The 17,494-nt window shown below is 52.1% G+C and overlaps 1 protein-coding gene across 1 annotated transcript in view; it reads left to right on the top strand.

The window, feature by feature from the left end:
* The first annotated feature begins 698 nt into the window (after positions 1 to 698).
* AKAP1 (A-kinase anchoring protein 1) overlaps positions 699 to 17,494 on the top strand; it is a 35,127-nt gene continuing 18,331 nt past the window's right edge. Inside the window, exon 1 of the mRNA XM_060082155.1 lies at positions 699 to 883. The gene's annotated coding sequence lies outside the window, so the exon portion shown is untranslated. The remainder of the gene's footprint in view (positions 884 to 17,494) is intronic.

Genomic DNA, 17,494 nt, shown 5'->3' with positions numbered 1-17,494 from the left:
CTCTTGGCAGGAACTATTCCAAAACCTAACCCCCTTTGGAGGAAAGTTTGTTTCACTTTGACAATCACCAAGTTGTGAAAATGCACAAGAATGCCGCATCTGAGTGGTGCCACGTACTCCCATTACGCAGTTATTATTGTGCAATTATTAATATCACTAAATCATGCGTACAATGTAATGATGAATTACACTGAATATATCTATATAATATAGATCTATAGTCTATCTATAATATATAGTATATATAGGCAAGGGAGGCAAGAGGAGCCCTGCGCATCACCTGCCCCTCTGCCTTTTCCAGGGGCCTCTCTATACAGAGGCAGGCAGATGGTCTAACTGGCCCCTCGAGATCTCCCACACCCGAGGCGGGCGAACTCGCGCAGGTGTTGGGGGGGGTCCAGAGCTTCGAGGTTCGTAGGTGGGGGAGGAGCGAGGGGCGTTCCGAAGACTCCAGCCAGGCCTCTCTCCCGAGCCCAGCCGAGATTACAGCTCATCTCGCGAGAGCCTGAGCAAGGCCCGCCTGCGGGCGGCGGGGGCGGGATGTTGGCGGAACACTCTAGACCGCGCCCCCTCTGGCGCAGCTGGCAGAGGCGCTGGCGGGAGCGGCCGGCGGCGCGCACGCGCAGGTGAGCCGGGAAGGCGCGGGGGCACGAGGGCGGGGGGCGGGGCCTTGCGTCGCGCCGCGGGCACGTCTCTGCGCGTCCTCAGTATTTAATGTCTCTGTGTTCCACCGGTCTGGGCGAGCACGTGGGGGAGCGGCCGGAGTGCAACGCTGCGGGACCGGCCTGGCAGAGGGGCAGAGGCGGGGCAGAGGCGGGGGCCGAGGGGCAAGGGGGCGGCGGCGGCGCGAGGACTCTGCATCCCGACGGTCGCCGAGGAGCTGGTAAGTTGGGGCCGCAGGGAGCGGCTGAACTGGGGACTACCTGCCGGGGCCCCGAGGGCGGCGCCGTTGGGGTGATGGTGAGCCTAGGGTGCAGGTGCAGGGTGCGTCGCGTGCTCCAGGACTCACGGGGTGCGAGGCTCCCGACGCTGAGGGCGTGCAGAGGGGTTCCGGCCCGTCGCCTGCTGTCAAGCAGGCCCTTTCTCTTTCGTCGCCTGCGCGCCCCCTCGTCCTTCTCCGCCGGGCTCTTGCTGACAAATCGCGTGTGCTTGGCTGGGGCTGCGCTCCGCAGCCGCGCGGTGTCACCCACGCGCGTCACCATCCTTGGGGGCGGGAAGCGAGGGCGCGACGCCCGGGATACCCCTCTGCGGCTTAACTTTCCCCGAGCGCGCACACTCTCCCGAGAGACGGACCTGAGTGCGTTCCACCCAAGGTCGCCCAACCCCACACGCGTTTACTTTTCAAAGGTCGTGTGTACCCAGTCTGAGCCGGGAGAGGCGCCGGCGGGCGGGCTGTGGGCAGGGCCAGGTGTTCACAAGGGCGAGGAAATGTCCCAAGGCCTGCGGGCACTCCTTCCCCACTCCTGAGGGATTGGAGTTGAATTGGTCACTTGAGGAACCTCACCCAACTTCTGGGCCCCTTTATATCGCCCGGGGGTGCTCCCCACCGAGGCCGGCGGTGGCAAACCGGAGCTGGTCGCTCTGCCCCTGGGAGTTCAGTGCGGCGAACCAGGGGAAGGGGCTCGGTTTGCAGAACCGGGAGGATGAGCTGGGAGATAGGTCGTGATTGGGAACCTTGTTGCGGGCAGAGGGAAGCCGTTTGAACCGAGTTAGGGTCCCGATGTAAAAGGCTTGGTGTCTCTCAAGAGGATTAGCTTTTGCAGCCCCTTAAAGGGTGTAGGAGAGGCGGAGGCTGTCCTGTCCCGTGTGCCCGCTGACTTAATGTCCGCGGGCTTGTGGGTCACGTGTCGGGCTCCGCCTGCACCCACCTCCGGTCCTCGGGCCGGAGGGACCACGCTAGTTTCGGGGTTCCGGATCAAAGTGTGTTTGGGCGGGCTTTCACCAGTTTTACTATTTTGTGCCCTTGGGTGCGGTTCCTCCCATTTCCCCTCCAAGGAAGGCAAAAGAGACGGATAGGAGCTGTTGGTGTGGTGGGTGGTACCGAATAGACCCGGGACTGCTTGGAAGCCCTGGGCGTTTCGCGGTCTCCCTTCTCCGCGGAGATGCAGAGGTTGGCCGGCGCCTTCTTGCCCCGCCCCCCGGCCTCTGCTAACACAAACCCGGTGCACTTAACTCCAGGTGTGAGAGGGTAGGGTGTGTGGGCAGGACAATTAGGTTAAACTAGCCATCTTTCCCCTATGAAGTTCAGGCTGCTTGGTGTTTAAATTTTTTTCCTGCAGGGAAATCTCGGTTGCTGGACACTTGGTACAGTCATATCTGTTGGTTGGTTTGCTATCCAAGCCCCCCACCCCCTTTGTCGAAATTATTGATCAAGAAACACCATTCACAAGAAGCTATTAATTCTGGCAACTAGTAACCTTACCATGCTACCCTGTTATTGTAACTAAGTCCTTCCCAGATTAGTTTTTTTTTTTTTTTTAATTCTGTTTAGAAGTTTGGGCTCTTAGTAAGCACCACCCACCCTCTTTGCTCTTAAAGGTACAGAGCATCTTTGAAATGCAGAGAGGGCAGCATGAATTGACCATTTATCAGGTTCCTCTTTTCTTGAAGTTCAGGTGGTTCACCTGCTGATTATTTAAGACTTTCGTCAGCACTGGAAACAAGTGAAGTAATTTTGGGGGAGCTTTTCTGACTTGTGTTGAACTTTTCCTCTTGAACCTCAAAACTAGTTTTGTGGGTTCTGGGTAGTAATTCCTGGGTATATTCTCGGACGAAGAATGGCCCTAGGCTAGAGTAGGTTCTCTGGGTGCTACAGGTATGCAAATCTTTGAAGCCTTTGTGGCTACCTGGATTAAATAGGCTCTATTGTCGTATGTATTGTCAGATGATGGCCCAGAAGTTGCAGGTAACTGATCCCCTCCCAGCCTGTGAGTGAGACAGGTCTACTGTCTAGCTGGAGCCCTTTGTGTGAATATCATTTCCTCCTCCCAGCTCTTTCTAGGAAGTACACTCAAACTTGGCCACTGCAGGATGACAGTGAAGGTGTCTGTTGGAAGTGGCTGCTCAGGTGCCAAGGGGATGTGTCTCCAGTATAAGGTTGCTCAGCATCAATATTTTAAAAGTAATTTGTTTTGCTCTACCTGGTAACCCAAATTATTCTTGGGCTTTGAACCCAGGCCAGGTCATAACCGTCGTTTGTGGGTGAAGGCTAGTTTTAGGTTTTTCAGTGTTCTCTCATCCTAAAGACAAATTAAGATAATATTTGTGGGGCATGACACTGTGCCTGGTACATGATGGGTGCTCAAGCGTTGATTTTCCCCCCCTTCTTAAAGAGTCTCTGAGACTGACTTTAAGTTTCCCTTGAATCTGTTAAGTGACTTGAATTTTAATAAAAGTACCCTACTCCCCAACCTCTGACCTGGAAACTTGGTTGGAAGGAGGGGAAAAACAAATTGGCTTCCCCACACTTTGCCAGCCAGCCTCCTGGCTCAAGCCTACAACACCCCATGTGCCTGGTGAGCTGGTGCCTTCCAGCCCATTCTCCCCAGGCTCCTCCTTCCTCATCTTCCCTGTGAGTCTAGAATGAATGGGCTTCTCTGCAGTTTGGACTGCTGTGCTCTTGTGGGGAAGTTTTGGGTGTGATTTAGTACCTTCAGCTTGCCTTTCTAGGGAGTTTTCCTCTGCTCTGGGCAGGTGGTGGTGGGTCCTTATGGGCCTCGTATCCCACTGAAATCATTTCATACTATTTGAGTCGCTGATCTTTGTGGGATGTATTTTAATCCTAAACCTTCATTTCTAGGGCAGGTTGTTTCTTCCACATCCCTTTCTGGTGTAATGTCTCACACAGGTTTCACCTTTGATCATTTAACATCAGGTACCCATTGTGTGTGGCATTTCCACCGAGCAAACCTGCTGGCCCTCGTACCTAGTTTTAAGCTTGGGCCGTGTAAAAAACAGTGACAGTGTTTCGGGTAGGACAGCGTAGCTGGAGAAATAGCTAGTGGGGACATGGAAACTAAAATTTAGGGGACACCTCTTCCTTGATAGTTACTCTGGGAGGTGAGTTACAAGCAAACGCCTCCCTAATCCTTTAATCCTGACACCTCTGAGTGCAGTTGAGGAGGGTGAAGCTAGAGTTCATTCGGGATTGTTTCAATGGCTAATAAAAAGTACAAATAGAGGGATAGAGAAACCGACAAGTGTGGGTTTGGACTTAAACTCGGTCCTCTAGAGGGCTTTTGTGAGAAGGACAAGGAGTCCTCAAGTCCATGGGCTTTTCACCTCATCTTTCTGTTGCTTTCTAAGCAGCTTGTTGCAGTAAAGGAATGTGTGTTATCTATCATTCAGCATCTTGAGGGCTGGCTTTCAGTTGGAAGGAAGTTTCGAGGTGTCCTCTTCCTCCTCCTAAATGGTTCTACTACGTGGTCTTCGTTCTCTCCAGTTCTTGCCAGCTTGAATGTTTCTACAGCGCCTTTGATAAGTGTGCAGCAGTTGACAGTAAACATTCCGTCCCCATCTGGTAGTACAGCCTGGCTGCCTTCACTTAGCCGGTCCTCACTGAGGCCCGTGTACTTAGGAACAAAGCAGGGCCCCAGAAGCGTTCTGGAAGTAAAGGTATGCAGTGCTGAGGGCTGATGAGGCTTGTTTCACCCTGGGCTTAGCTAGCAAGAGCCCTGGATTGGGGCTTGTGGGTGGAGTGGAGGTTGAGATCTGGGTGCCACTTTCAGGGTTGAAACCTGGCTGGGGTTCCAGGCAGGTCTGTTGGCCCTCAGGGTCTTAGTTTCTTCAGCTGGTGAAAGAAGGTTGGTCAACATCAAAGGCATTCAGGTTGTGCCCCTCAGAGCCCTGGAGTTAGTCAGCCCCTTAGGGCTGCTGGGAGGTCGAGTTGCCTGTGGGGCTGTGTATGGGAGGCAGGGTGTGTTTGGGCTGGGGATGCCTGGGTGGTACAAGCCAACGTCTAAGAAAAAAATGACAATCCACTGTTTTAGGTGCATTTGAAGTTCACTTAACTCTAAGGTGCTACTGTACTAAATATTTTTATTTTTTACAATATCTTTATTCTCCTGAATCTGTCTTTAGGGTTGAGGGTCTGGAGCTGCCTTGTCCTGTAGGGTGGCTCCTAGTTATGTGTAGCTAGTTGAATACAAACTTTTTAAAGCATGAAGTAAAATTGAAACATTAGTTCCTTGGTGCAGTAGTCACATTTCAGGTGCTCAGTGGCTTCCTGTGGCCAGTGGCTACAGTACTGGACAGTGCAGGTTCTGGAACATTTTCATCATGACAGAAAGCTCTGTTGGACAGCACTGGACTTAGTTCTTTGCCCAACTCTAAAAGCTTCATTGTCTCGCCTTGTAAAGCATCATGTGTTTGGGCTTAGTCTTCCATATTCCACAAACCCAACAGCTTTGGTGACAAGTTATTTATCAGCTCTCTCCATGGCATGTTCAGAACAAGTTCCGGTCTGCCAGCTTGGGGGGCAGTGATCAATTATGAAACCGTTTGAGAAAGGAGTGTCGTGACGGGTCTGCGGATGGGAGTGTGAAGTGAAGGGGCCAGACGCTAAGCCTTTGGAAAGCCGTTTTGGCTTGAGAGCCTGTTTATCAGTGTAAAAGTCCTCGCTGGTTCTCCAAGGCCAGTGCTCACTGGCCTTGGTCGTTACGTCAGGAGACTTGCTGTTTCGTCCTTCACTCACCTGATGACTTCCTGCAGGTCTCAGTGTGGGCCCTCTGCTGAACCAGGTTGCAGACACCTTGCGGTCAAGCGTCATTTTCATTCTGCTCCTCCAGTCCATCTCAGTGTTAGGAGGCCTGGCTGTACCGAAGGCCTTGGGGAGAGTTGGTCCCCAGTGGGGATCCCAAAGTGTTGGTGTGGAGCCGGCTCTGGGGAGTGCGCTTTATTTCCAGATGGCCCTCATCTAGTCCTGGGTGTGCGTAGTTTGAACCCTACTAGACTGGCCTTTGGCATATAATGTGAACTCTTTTTTTGAACCCCGACAGCAGAAGATGCATAACAGACACTTACTGAGTACCTACCGTATACCTGATAATTTAGCAGGGTTTTTGCACGTTATTCCCTTTTTATTCTCTCTCAATCCTATGAGGTTAAGAATTCCTACTTTGTGGACTTCCCTGGTGGCACAGTGGTTAAGAATCTGCCTGTCAATGCCGGGGACCGGGTTCGAGCCCTGGTCTGGGAAGATCCCACATGCCGCGGAGCAACGAAGCCCGTGCGCCACAACTACTGAGCCTGCACTCTAGAGCCCATGAGCCACAACTACCGAAGCCCGCGCGCCTAGAGCCCGTGCTCTGCAACCAGAGAAGCCACTGCAATGAGAAGCCCGCACACCACAATGAAGAGTAGCCCCCGCTCGCCGCAACTAGAGAAAGCCCGCGCGCAGCAGTGAAGACCCAATGCAGCCAAAAATAAATTAATTAAAAAAAAAAAAGAATTTCTAGTTTGTGTATGTGGAAGCGGAGGCCCTGAGGAAGGTAAGCTGATCCTAGGGCACAGGACTGGGCTGTCTTGGGGCTTAGATCAGGGTTCAGTATCTCTAGCTCCATGCTTAGAGGCTGTTTCTTGTTAACTGCCCCATTACCCCTCCATCCTCATCCAGAAAGTGAAACTGGGTTTTTAAAGGAATAAAATCCCACAAACTGAGTCAGACTGTTAGGTCATTACAGCCTCATTCAGCCCTAGGAGGGAGGTGTTTGTATCCCATTTCTTTGGATGTTATCATTTTACAGGAAGCAGAAGTTAAGGATCTTTAAGGCAAGTGTTTTATCAGAATTATGCAACCATCCAGTGCCTTCGAGCTGCGTAACCATGCCTTAGGGCCTGGAAAACTGCTCTCAAGACTCTGGCTTAGTTTGGTCACCTGGTAGAAAAGGCAGCCTTGAAGTCACTCATTCCCTGGCTAGTAATAGTGTGGCCTGTCAGACCTCACACAGGGTTGCGAGACCATTCCCTGGCCTCAACAGGCCGTCGCCTGAGAGTAGCTTGGCTTGCTCCCTGTTGGAGCAGGCAGCAGGATCCCTTCAAGCGCAGCCCTCCGCTCTCAGCATGCTTCCCTGCCCGCCCCCCTCCGGCTTCCCTCCAGCCTTGGCTGGGAAGACAGATCTCCTGCCCCTCCCCCCTTCCTGCCCCTCCTGAGAGAGAGGAGTGGCTTGCCCCGAGCTGCACTGGGATGGGCGTGAGCGCTGTCTCTAGTGAGGAGAGGCCATGCTGAGACTAAGCTCCTCGCTTTGTCCTTTGACTTTGGTGAGGCCCGCCCAGCCAAGCATGCGCTGTCATGTGCTGTTTTTAGCAGGTGGTATCCTTTAGGAGGGCCAAGTGCGTGTGGCTTCAGTGTACGGGGCAGGTCCTGGTGCCAGAGCTGCTGCCTTTCCTAATCAGGGGAGGAAGGAGAATGAAGCCACCCCAGAGACTGTCATGGGGGGTGCGTATGTGTGTGCGGTTACTTACGAGGTCCCTGGGCTGATTTCTCTATGTGGACCTGTGGCAAGGACCCACCCCTGCCTCCTGGGCCAGGCAGGCATGTGACCGAGGCAGCCCAGTGAGCGGGCACTCCTAGGTCAGGATTGCTGTCCTAGGGAAGGACGACCCAGCAGCCGATTTCTCAGGAAATCACATTAGTTTTATCTTCATGGGAAGTCACCCAACCTGAGGACGGGCCACTAAAAACTCTGTAAAACTATGAATCCGCGAATCCGCAGCAGCCTGATAACTGGCATCCTCTGACTTAAGCCAAAATAAAACCACGAGAGAAGGCAAACCCGTGCCCTTCAGCAGGAGTTCTTACTGGGAAGCCACTGAGGCTGAAGAGGTACGAAAAGGGGGTTTGACAAACAAGTTGTCTTCCTCGCCGCCCTCCACTCTCCCCCCTTTCTTGTCCCTTCTTTCCTCTAACTTGGAGCTGCCAGCTCCAGCCCATCTCTCTTGTTTCTGATTAAGAAAGCTTAGAGCCATATAAGGTCCTCTGTTGCCTATGGTTTATGTTGGCTGGAGAACAAGGTTGTTTTCGCAAAGTCCGATTCAGAGAAGTGGCAGGGACTTCTGTGGGGCTGTGTGTGTGTGTCTGTCTGTCTCTGTCCTCCATCCGCAACCCGCCCCCCCCCGGAGGGGGGCTGTGCCACCTTATTGGGACAGATTCACTTGAGGGTGTGGAGGCGCTGTGGGTGAGGGCTTCGCTGCGGTCCTCCAAGGCTGACGCCCCCAGGGCTTCCTGGCAGGTGCATTCGCTGAGAACTCAGGGCGAACCTCTGCTGGCTTGCACAGTATGTGCCCGCCCTGCCACCAGCCACGGAGGCACTGTGTCCTGGAGTGGATGCTGCAGTCAACTTCTGTTTATTCAGAAACTACAGCCCCCTGGCTCTTCGGGCACCTCGGTCCCCCCTCTGGAGGGAGTTGGGTGAACCTGGGCTTCCAGGGTCTTAACCTCCAGCATGGCTCCTGCGCAGTGACGCCGCGCAGCGGTCTCTCTGGCGGCCGCCCTCCAGCCTCGTCTTTGCCGCCCCTTCTCGCTGTCTCTCGAGTCAGCCAGGCTTGCTCCTGCCTTAGGTTGCTGGCACGTCTTCTCCCCGCTGGAACCTTCTCCCCCTCTGCGTTCCCTGTCCTCTCAAGACCTTGGCAGAGCTGCTCCTTGCTGTTCACTCTCCTGCCACCTCTGCAGAGAGACCTTCCCTGACCATCCTGTCCAAAGCTCCCCCTCCCCGCCTCCCAGGCACACTTGATCCAGCCTCCGTCAGCCTGGGTTCCTCGTTTAATCTACACGGCACAGAAAGTGATTGGCTTTCTCAACTCTGCCAAGTGGTACCATTCTGGGTGCACAGGAGTATGGTTAATTCATTACGTGCAGGGGATGCCTAGGGCTCTGCTGTCTGAATCTGTTGAGAGACGCTGCAGGTTCCAGCGTCTCTGCGGTATTATCTCATCTGAAATGTGACTCCCTACCCCTCCCTCCACCTTTGCTTCCGGAGGGCTCCGCCATCTCCCCGCCCCCAACACCCCAGTGGAAACCTGTGGCTCGCTGTGGGTATTAAAATCTTTATGAAATGGCTAGCCCTGGGGGGTTCTGCTGCCTGATGCTGGCGAGACCTCAGCGGGCTGGGGAGATCATACCCCTTGTCTCCGAAAGGGTCTAGCTGTCAGTAAGCATGTTCTCTTTCTGAGTGTTACGGTATGTCAGCGGGGCAGTTGGGGGTTTCTGAAGGAAGATTGGTATCAGTTATTATGGGAAAGTAAAGCAGTATAAGTTTGTACATAGATGAATGAGTGCTAATACATATTTGTTATAATGGTTAACAAGAAACATAAAGTTGTACGATAGTAGAGCATCCATTGTAGTTAATACTTAAGAATGTATTAATTTTCTATCAAAGCGTTGCTTGTAGACAGATTTGACTTTTGACTCTGCTAAGCTTTGAAAGAACAGCCCTTTGCCTGGAGTGCGTCCCCACCCTGTCCTGTTCTCTTCTAGAGGCAGCCATCCTCCCTGCCATTTACCTCTACGCAGTTGACTCTTGGTCTCCTGGGGCATCTGTTCCAGGACGCCCGCAGATAACCGAAATCTGTGGATGCTCAAATCCCTTACAGTCTCTGTCCTCAGGTTCTGCATCCATAGATAGGGAGGGCTGACTGTATTTCTAAATAGTATACCACTTTTATTTCTTCCTTCCTTTTAAAAAATATTATGTTTTGTTTTTCTGCTCTGCAAGATAAGGACTTGGCCCACTCCTACGCTTCCCCCCCCCATCCCCTCAGTATAGAGGTAACCCAACATTTGGTCCCGTGGCAGTGTTGTGATCTAAATATTGCAGCTATGGCTGCAGTCCATATTTCCTTTCTTGTCTCCCCGCTGCCTTCTCTTCTCCTAGTTAATTTCCTTTGTTTCCTTAGCTTGGTTTTCTTTGTATGTCTCACCAGTTCTCTGACTCTCCCCTGGGCCTTGGCCACTGCGGGTCGATGGCCGGGAAGCTCCTCTCGTGCTTAAACTTACCGCAGACTCAGCAGTTCCGAGTCGCTCCTGGGAAGCATCCCCGGTCCCCTGGCTCTGCTTCCCCTGCGTCCTGGGACTTGCTTCTCCCCTTCTCTTGTGTTGCTTCCTGGATTGGTGCCCCCTCCTTTCTTGTTTTACTCCCTCGTCTTGGTGAGAAAGTGTGCGAGGGTGGGCAGCCAACCGGAAGCACGCTGATCTGTGCCCAAGGACAAGCCCCTTTGAAGGCAGGGGTCGGAGCTGTGCAGCTGAAAGCGGAGGGTTGGTGGAAAGACGGCAAAGACAACCAGGCCCCCAGGTCCCTTCTGCCACACCAGCAAAAGGCCGGGCTTTACTTCAGGAGTAGTTGAAATGAGAGGGGATCTGGACCTGGGTACCAAGTCGTGGTGAGAATGAAAGTCTGCGTGCTGAATGGGGCACCCCAGCCCCCTTGGCTCCCACGGCACTGCCATTAAGGCTAACGTCCTTTCATCTCTCACCCCAGGACACTAGAACATCCTAATTTGGGGTGTCTGGCAGCCTGGTTCCTACCCCCGCCCCCTGGCCCAGCCAGGACATTTGCCTGACTTTTGGTCAGTGGCAGAGGGTGGAAGTACCAGGCCCACTGGAGAACAGGTCACTGCGGGGTTTTGCCCCCAAAGAAATTGAAAGGCTTGAAAGAGGGCAGTGCGTTTGTTGATTCCTGTCTGTGTCCCACCGAGCTTTGTACCCTGTTGGTACCAATAAATATTTGTTGAGTAGAAATTACCTTATGCCTTCATGTGATTTCTGAGTTGGTCCTATTGCACTGCCTGCCATTTGGAAAGTCATTGTCTTACCTCTTTGCTTTTCCCGCCCGAGGTGGTGGTGGGAAGGGTCTTTTGCTCCATACCAGCATCTTTTCTGACTCCTTCTGAAGGCACATGCCGCCCCTATTAGCTTTCAGGTGAGCTTGTGGTCAGAGCACACCTTCATACCTTTTGGGCAGTCTTGTGTTCTGCGGTCATGGGTGGGAACTCCATGTGCCTGGGAACAGTTTCCTGGCACCTGCTCTATCACTGTCCTCAGAAACCTGTCAGAATTCACTTGTAAAGCAAGAAGGTTGCCAGGAGCCAGGGATAAGGGGCAGGATGGATGTGACATAGTCATTCACGTTTTTAAAAACCACATCCCTACCCCCAAGGGAAGCGATGGGAAGTCCTTTGTAGGAGGTACTGATTTTCCCATATCATCTAAAGCCTAGTGAGACTGGATGGCTGTGGGTTTGGTCAGAGGAGGAGGAGAGGGGTTGGGCAGTTAACCCTGCGTGGGTCCCTGATTTCTCGAGTTTTCCTAAGTGGAAGTTTAATTTTCAGTTGAGCTGGAGGAGGAAGAGCTCTTAATTTGAGACCACGTCCAGATGGGGTTTTTTGCTTCTGACTCTTCTTACCTGGAGCTCAGGTCCTGGACCCCGAGTTTCTGCTTTGGTTGGAGAAGGCTTCAATGAGCAGGTTCTCCCACTCAGATGTTACTGGGTGAAGCCTCCGGTCTCCTGGAAAGCAGACTGGAAGTGTTCCGTGACTTCTGTGGGACAGCTGGTCCACCCAGAACGGGCAGTGTGGTTGGTCTGGCCGCACTAGCTCCCCTGGCCGTTGTGCTGGGCCATCACAATGGAGGGTATGGGGGACAGTCCCCACTGTGAGCTAATTTGGAATCTTGAGGGTGTCACAGCCCATCCTCGGCCATCTGCCTGAGGCATGGCACCAGTGCTGTGATTCCTGGGCCCCACCCATGCGGCTGAGGGTCAGTGGCCCAGCTCACCATGATCCCCCACCCCCAGGGGCAGGACCAGACTCTGCTCAGCAAGGTAGGCGCTGGCCATTGCAGCATTTATCCAGCTCTTATGTTTCCTTCAGGTCTTTGGGGACACCATCTAGCACTGCGCTGTCCACTAGGTAGCCACCAGCTGTATGTGGCTATTTAGATTGAAATGAACATCAAATGAAATGGACAGGAGCCCCCTGTGACTTCAGTGGCCACCGGTCCTGGACTGCAGTCAGCCCTCGGGGACGGCTCAGGCCTTTGCCTCTTGCTCTGCTTTGGCCCTGTCACAGCCGCCACGGCTGCTTCCCGTTGTCCTGACGGTCAGGGTCAGACACCTTCTGTCTGGCCCCGCCAGCTATTCCGCTCCAGCTCCCGGACTCGTCCGGCCCTACTCTACTGCCCCTCCGTCCCCCACGGCATCTGGGTTGAGAACCTCAATTCATGCCGTTAGCCCACCATCACAGCCTGAGGAAATCACGGCCTTCCTCGAGACAGCCTCCTTGTGTTCTCTTTGCCCACTTCTGAAGTCAGGCTCAGCCTGGTGCATCTGTGTGTCAGAGACAGAGATTGCTCCATCCGGGTTGTGAGCTTCTGGTGGCCAGAAGCGTTTTCCTGCAGCGACTTAAACGTATTTGTATGTGCTGAACCTCAGCCTGAGGAGGAATTGGGTAAGGGCATCCTATAGAAACCCAGAGACACCCTTGTAGTCTTGTAAAGACCTCTGTGTATGTGGCCTTCCTCTGGGGTGGGGGGCAGGTGGGGGACGACATGGGCCTAGCCAGCAGCCTGCCGGTATCCCCTGAACGCAGTGGCAGCAAGTGCTAGGCTTTAGGTTCTGAGTCATGTAGCTGTTCCCTGTCCTTGGAAGGCCCCCTTCAAGAGGGGAAGCCCCTTAGCAAGAATTTGATGTGCTGGACACTCTAGAGAGGGGCTGTCTTGCGCCCCCTGTTGGTGAACACCCGGGGACCGTCTTAAGCAAAAGTGAATAGGTAACGCTGGAATGATGGAAGAAATGTTCAGATTTCTTGGAGAGTGTTTAAACGTCCACTCCGAACAGAGTAGGGACTACCCTGGTGGCCCACTGGTAGGACTCTGAGCTCCCATTGCAGGGGGCCTGGGGTCGATCCCTGGTCGGGGAACTAGATCCCGCATGCATGCCGCAACTAAGGGTCTGCATGCCGCAACTAAGACCCGGATCACGGCGTAGACCTGGCTTCGCTGGCCAGGCCCAAGCCCACACTGGACTTGTAAGGCTCTTGGCCCCTAAGCTCTTGTTTTAGGATCGCTTTTCCCATCATTAATCACATGCAGCTCTTTTTCCACAATAACCACAACCACATTGGTTTAGTGGAACCAGCACTCTTTGTTTTCTTGTTTAGTAAATCTCCCAAAGATTTGCCTTCTTATTTAGCAGAAGGCTCTAGACTGCAGTGACTGCACTGGTCATCACGCTTGGAAGTGAGACCATTACTTCTCCAGAGGTAAGCTGTTCTGAGAAGCTGCCTGCTCCTCTGGGAGAAGGAAGAAATCTTTTTAGAACCCGGACTGACCAGGTGAATGCCGCAGCCTTGTGGGGCTGTAGCACGTGCCTGCCTTGAGCTCTGCGTGACCACTGGGCAGCCAGCCAGCCTGCATCTATTTCCCAGCAAATGGACCTGCTAAAAATAAGCAGGCAGCTATTCAGTGCCACCAGATTCAAAATAGCCAGGTCTCCTCCCCACCAATGCTAGGGCCGGCTCTGCATTCTTCTGCAAGGTTTTCCTGCGCCTGAGTGTCCTGGGCCTGGGGTGGGAGGCCCTGGGGGAGGAGGCCATCTGCATTAGTGAGTGCGTGTGAAGCCGTTAGACCTCCAGTGTTAAATGCCACTACAAACCTCTTTAGAGGTTCAGGTTTAAAAAAGAAAAAAAAAAAAACCCACATGCACACAAAACCAGGGCAAAGAGAGCAGCTCATACATGAGTCTGTGCCCAGAGAAGGAAGGTAGCAGTGGGCCTCGTGAGGGCTGCAGCTGTGTGTGCGCGTGAAGGCAGCACCGTCAGGATTCAGGGAAGGTGGGTGCGTCCTGCACCACCTGTCCAGGCCTATCAGACCGGGTAGAGCAGGGAAAACGGCGCCTTACCGATGCACAAGTCTGTCTTAGTGAATCGGCTCAGGTAGGGCCCTTCGCAGTTGAGGGGCCGAGGAACTGAGGGACTTTTCTTGACTGGTGAGAAGTGGGGCTCCCCGTGAGGTGCCCCCAGGCCGCCGCGCCCTTGGTGAAACCCACTAGCCTCCTGAACCCGCCACCTTTGGGTGGGGTGTCTGCTGATCCGGCGGCTCCCGGCTCTGTTCTCGGTGGCGCGGGCTCCTGGACTAGTCCCAATCCCCTGGTTTTGCTAAAGGTAAACGAGCCCTGTGTTCCCCTTCTTTCTGGGGATCTCACACCTCTTTTCTCAAGCGCCTGGAGCTCTCCCTGTCGGGCAGTTCCCGTCCCTGTGCGCGTGGACAAGAGGGGCCGCTGCTGCTCCTTACGTAGAGGCAGCGGCTCCTGGCGCCTCCGCTCTAGTCCCTGGGGAGAGTGGTGGGCCCTGGGGTCCGGTGGGACACTCAGGGTCCCGTGGGGTGGGTGACACTGCTTCACAGCGGCAGCATCTCCCCCCTTCGCTGAAGCCCTTCTGGCACAACAGCGGGGTATGTGTCTGGCTTGGGAATGCAGACGGTGTTTCCTGAGCTGTCATTAGCTGAGTAGCCTGCTGGGGGGCGGGGGGGGGGGGGCGGTGGCTATAGATGGTGGATCTGGGGGCTTGAGCCTCAGTCTCTTGGGCACCGAGCTTGGCTGGCAGGGTTAGGTGGGCAAGTGGCAGCGGTGTCCCTGGGCTACAGAGCAGCAGGCAGGGAGCACGTGTCATGGCCCCAGGCGGCTGGCTCTGTGCGTTCAGTCTGAACTAGGACTGGGGACGGAACAGATGAGGTGACAGGGGAGGCCTGGGACGTCGTGGGCTGTGGTCTGGGTCGCGGTGTGGATCTCCTGGAGTGCAGAACCAAAGCTAGACTGGGGGTTTGTGTTGGACCTCTGCCTTATTACAGTGTAGCCAACTTCTGTGATCTTGGGGGTGAGATGGGGACACCTGCTGGAGAGCAGACCCCTGTGATCGGCTTTTAGTTCCAAAGGGAGGGGCTTCTTCCAGCTATTTTGAGAGGCAGTTTATGTCTTGGTAGCAACTCCCCCCTTACACACACACACACACACACACACACAATATGTAAGTCTGTGGCCTTGGGTCCTTGGTGTGTAAAGTGAGGAGACTGCCCCCTATGGGTAGTTAAGACATAGGATTCTTTTTCTTCCTCTCCATCCCATTCCATTTAATCTTTCACCTGAGAGCAGAGAATTGCTAGAATACTATGGGAATCACAGCTATAAGCCCTGCTGAAACGGGATTAGAATAATAAGGAATTAGAATATAACTTTACTGACGAGAAGAAAACCTGTGTTCAGACCCCAGCCCCACTTGCTTTTGCACGTGATCTGTTGGGTGGGACTTGATTTCCTGATAACAGGCCTTATCCTGAGTGTGCCCGCCCCCCATAACCTCTTTTCCTTCTCAAATTTCATTTTATTTATTTTTTTTATGTGAAGGACACTGAACAGAAAGCAAATCTCCATAATCTACCACCACCTTTTTGCGGGTGTGTGCAGGTTGTTACAGAACAGTGATTTCCCCAACTTGACTGCACACTGGAATCACCCGGGTTGAAAAAAGAAAAAAACAACCCGATGCCCAGGTCTCACCCTCAGATTCCGATGTAATTGATCTGGGTACCACTGTGAGATTTTAAAAGCTTCCCAAGTGATGCTGATGGGCAGCCAGGTTGGAGAATCTCTGGTAAAGAAATTTAAAGATCTCTCTTTCCAAAAGGAAGAAGGCAAGACTATCTCTATTTGCAGGTAAGGAAACAAACAAGTTTGGGAAGGTTTGTAGGATACAAGCTCAATGTACAAACCTTCCCCTCTTCCACAGCTGAAAGGCTTGGCATGGATCCTTCCCAGTTTTTCCATGGGATTATGTGGACATAGACATCACATACCCACAGTGGTCTACAGCTTTTATTTTCTGTATCATGGCAATTTTTCCATGTCAGTACATGAGAATCAGCTTCATTCTCCACAACTGGTATCACCATGGAGTCTACAATAGATTTAGCAGCCATTGCTTTGAGTCTTGTTTCAAATGATACCCCAGTGAGCACTCTTATATAGACCTCTGCCTAGGGTTTTTTCTAAAGGAAAGATTCCAGGTGTGGGATTTTTGGGTCATAGGGTAGGGTCATCAAGGTGTTTTGTTTTTTTAAATTGGGGTATAGTTCTACAGTGTTGTGTTAGTTTCTGCTGTACAGCAAAGAGGAGTTAAGTTCCCTGTGCTATATATAGCAGGTTCTCATTAGTTATCTGTTTTATACATAATAGTGTATATATGTCAATCCCAATCTCCCAATTCATGCCACCCCACTCCTTTCCCCCCTTGGTGTCCATACATTGGTTCCCTACATCTGTGTCTCAATTTCTGCCTTGCAAGCAGGTTCATCTGTACCATTTTTCTAGATTCCACATATATGCGTTAATATACGATATTTGTTTTTCTCTTTCTGACTGACTTCACTCCGTATGACAGTCTCTAGGTCCACCCACGTCTCTACAAATGACCCAATTTCATTCCTTTTTATGGCTGAGTAATATTCCATTGTATCTATGTACCACATCTTCTTTATCCATTCATCTGTCGATGGGCATTTAGGTTGCTTCCATGACCTGTAATTAGTGCTGCAGTGAACATTGGGTGCACGTGTCTTTTTGAATTATGCTTTCCTCAGGGTATATGCCCAGTTGTGGGATTGCTGGGTCATATGGTAATTCTGTTTTTCTATTCTACTGTTCTCCATAGTGGCTGAATCAATTTACATTCCCACCAACAGTGCAAGAGGGTTCCCTTTTCTCCACACCGTCCAGATTTATTATTTGTAGATTTTTTGATGATGGCCATTCTGACTGGTGTGAGGTGATACCTCACTGTAGTTTTGATTTGCATTTCTCTAATAATTAGTGATGTTGAGCATCTTTTCATGTGCCTCTTGGTCATCTGTATGTCTTCTTTGGAGAAACGTCTGTTTAGGTCTTCTGCCCATTTTTTGATTGAGTTATTTGTTGTTTTGATATTGAGCTGCATGAGCTGTTTGTATATTTTGGAGATTAATCCTTTCTCCATTGATTCCTTTGCAAAAGCCTTGAAGTTCCATTAGGTCCCATTTGTGTATTTTTGTTCTTATTTCCATTACTTGAGGACGTGGGTCAAAAAATAGGGCCATCACGTGTTAAGAGGGGTGCAAACCTCTCCTTCCCTTGGCCTGTACAACGCCTCGTCTGCACAGACTCGTTAAAGTGGGTTCTAGATTTAATGTGGAGTAGAACCTGAGTTCAACCTCTTGGCTGTGTGACCTTGAGTTATTTTAACGTTTAGGATTGTAATACATATTCCAAACCCGGTGGTTGAGGATTAAGCCATGCAAGGGAAAGCATCTAGTGAGGTTCCGTGTTTGAATCTGAAGCTCTAAGGTAGCATCATTGAAGTTTTCTGCCTGAAGGGATTAATACAGTCTTCTGAGCCCTGGCCATTGTTTAACTCTGCTTTGTATTTTCCAATCCCATTGTTTCATCTTCAAATATTAGCAAGAAGGTTTATCTTT

This window comes from Mesoplodon densirostris, chromosome 18 (genome assembly GCF_025265405.1).
Source record: "Mesoplodon densirostris isolate mMesDen1 chromosome 18, mMesDen1 primary haplotype, whole genome shotgun sequence".
NCBI classification, from domain to species: Eukaryota; Metazoa; Chordata; class Mammalia; order Artiodactyla; family Ziphiidae; genus Mesoplodon; species Mesoplodon densirostris.
This window is presented reverse-complemented; position numbering and strand designations above follow the sequence as displayed.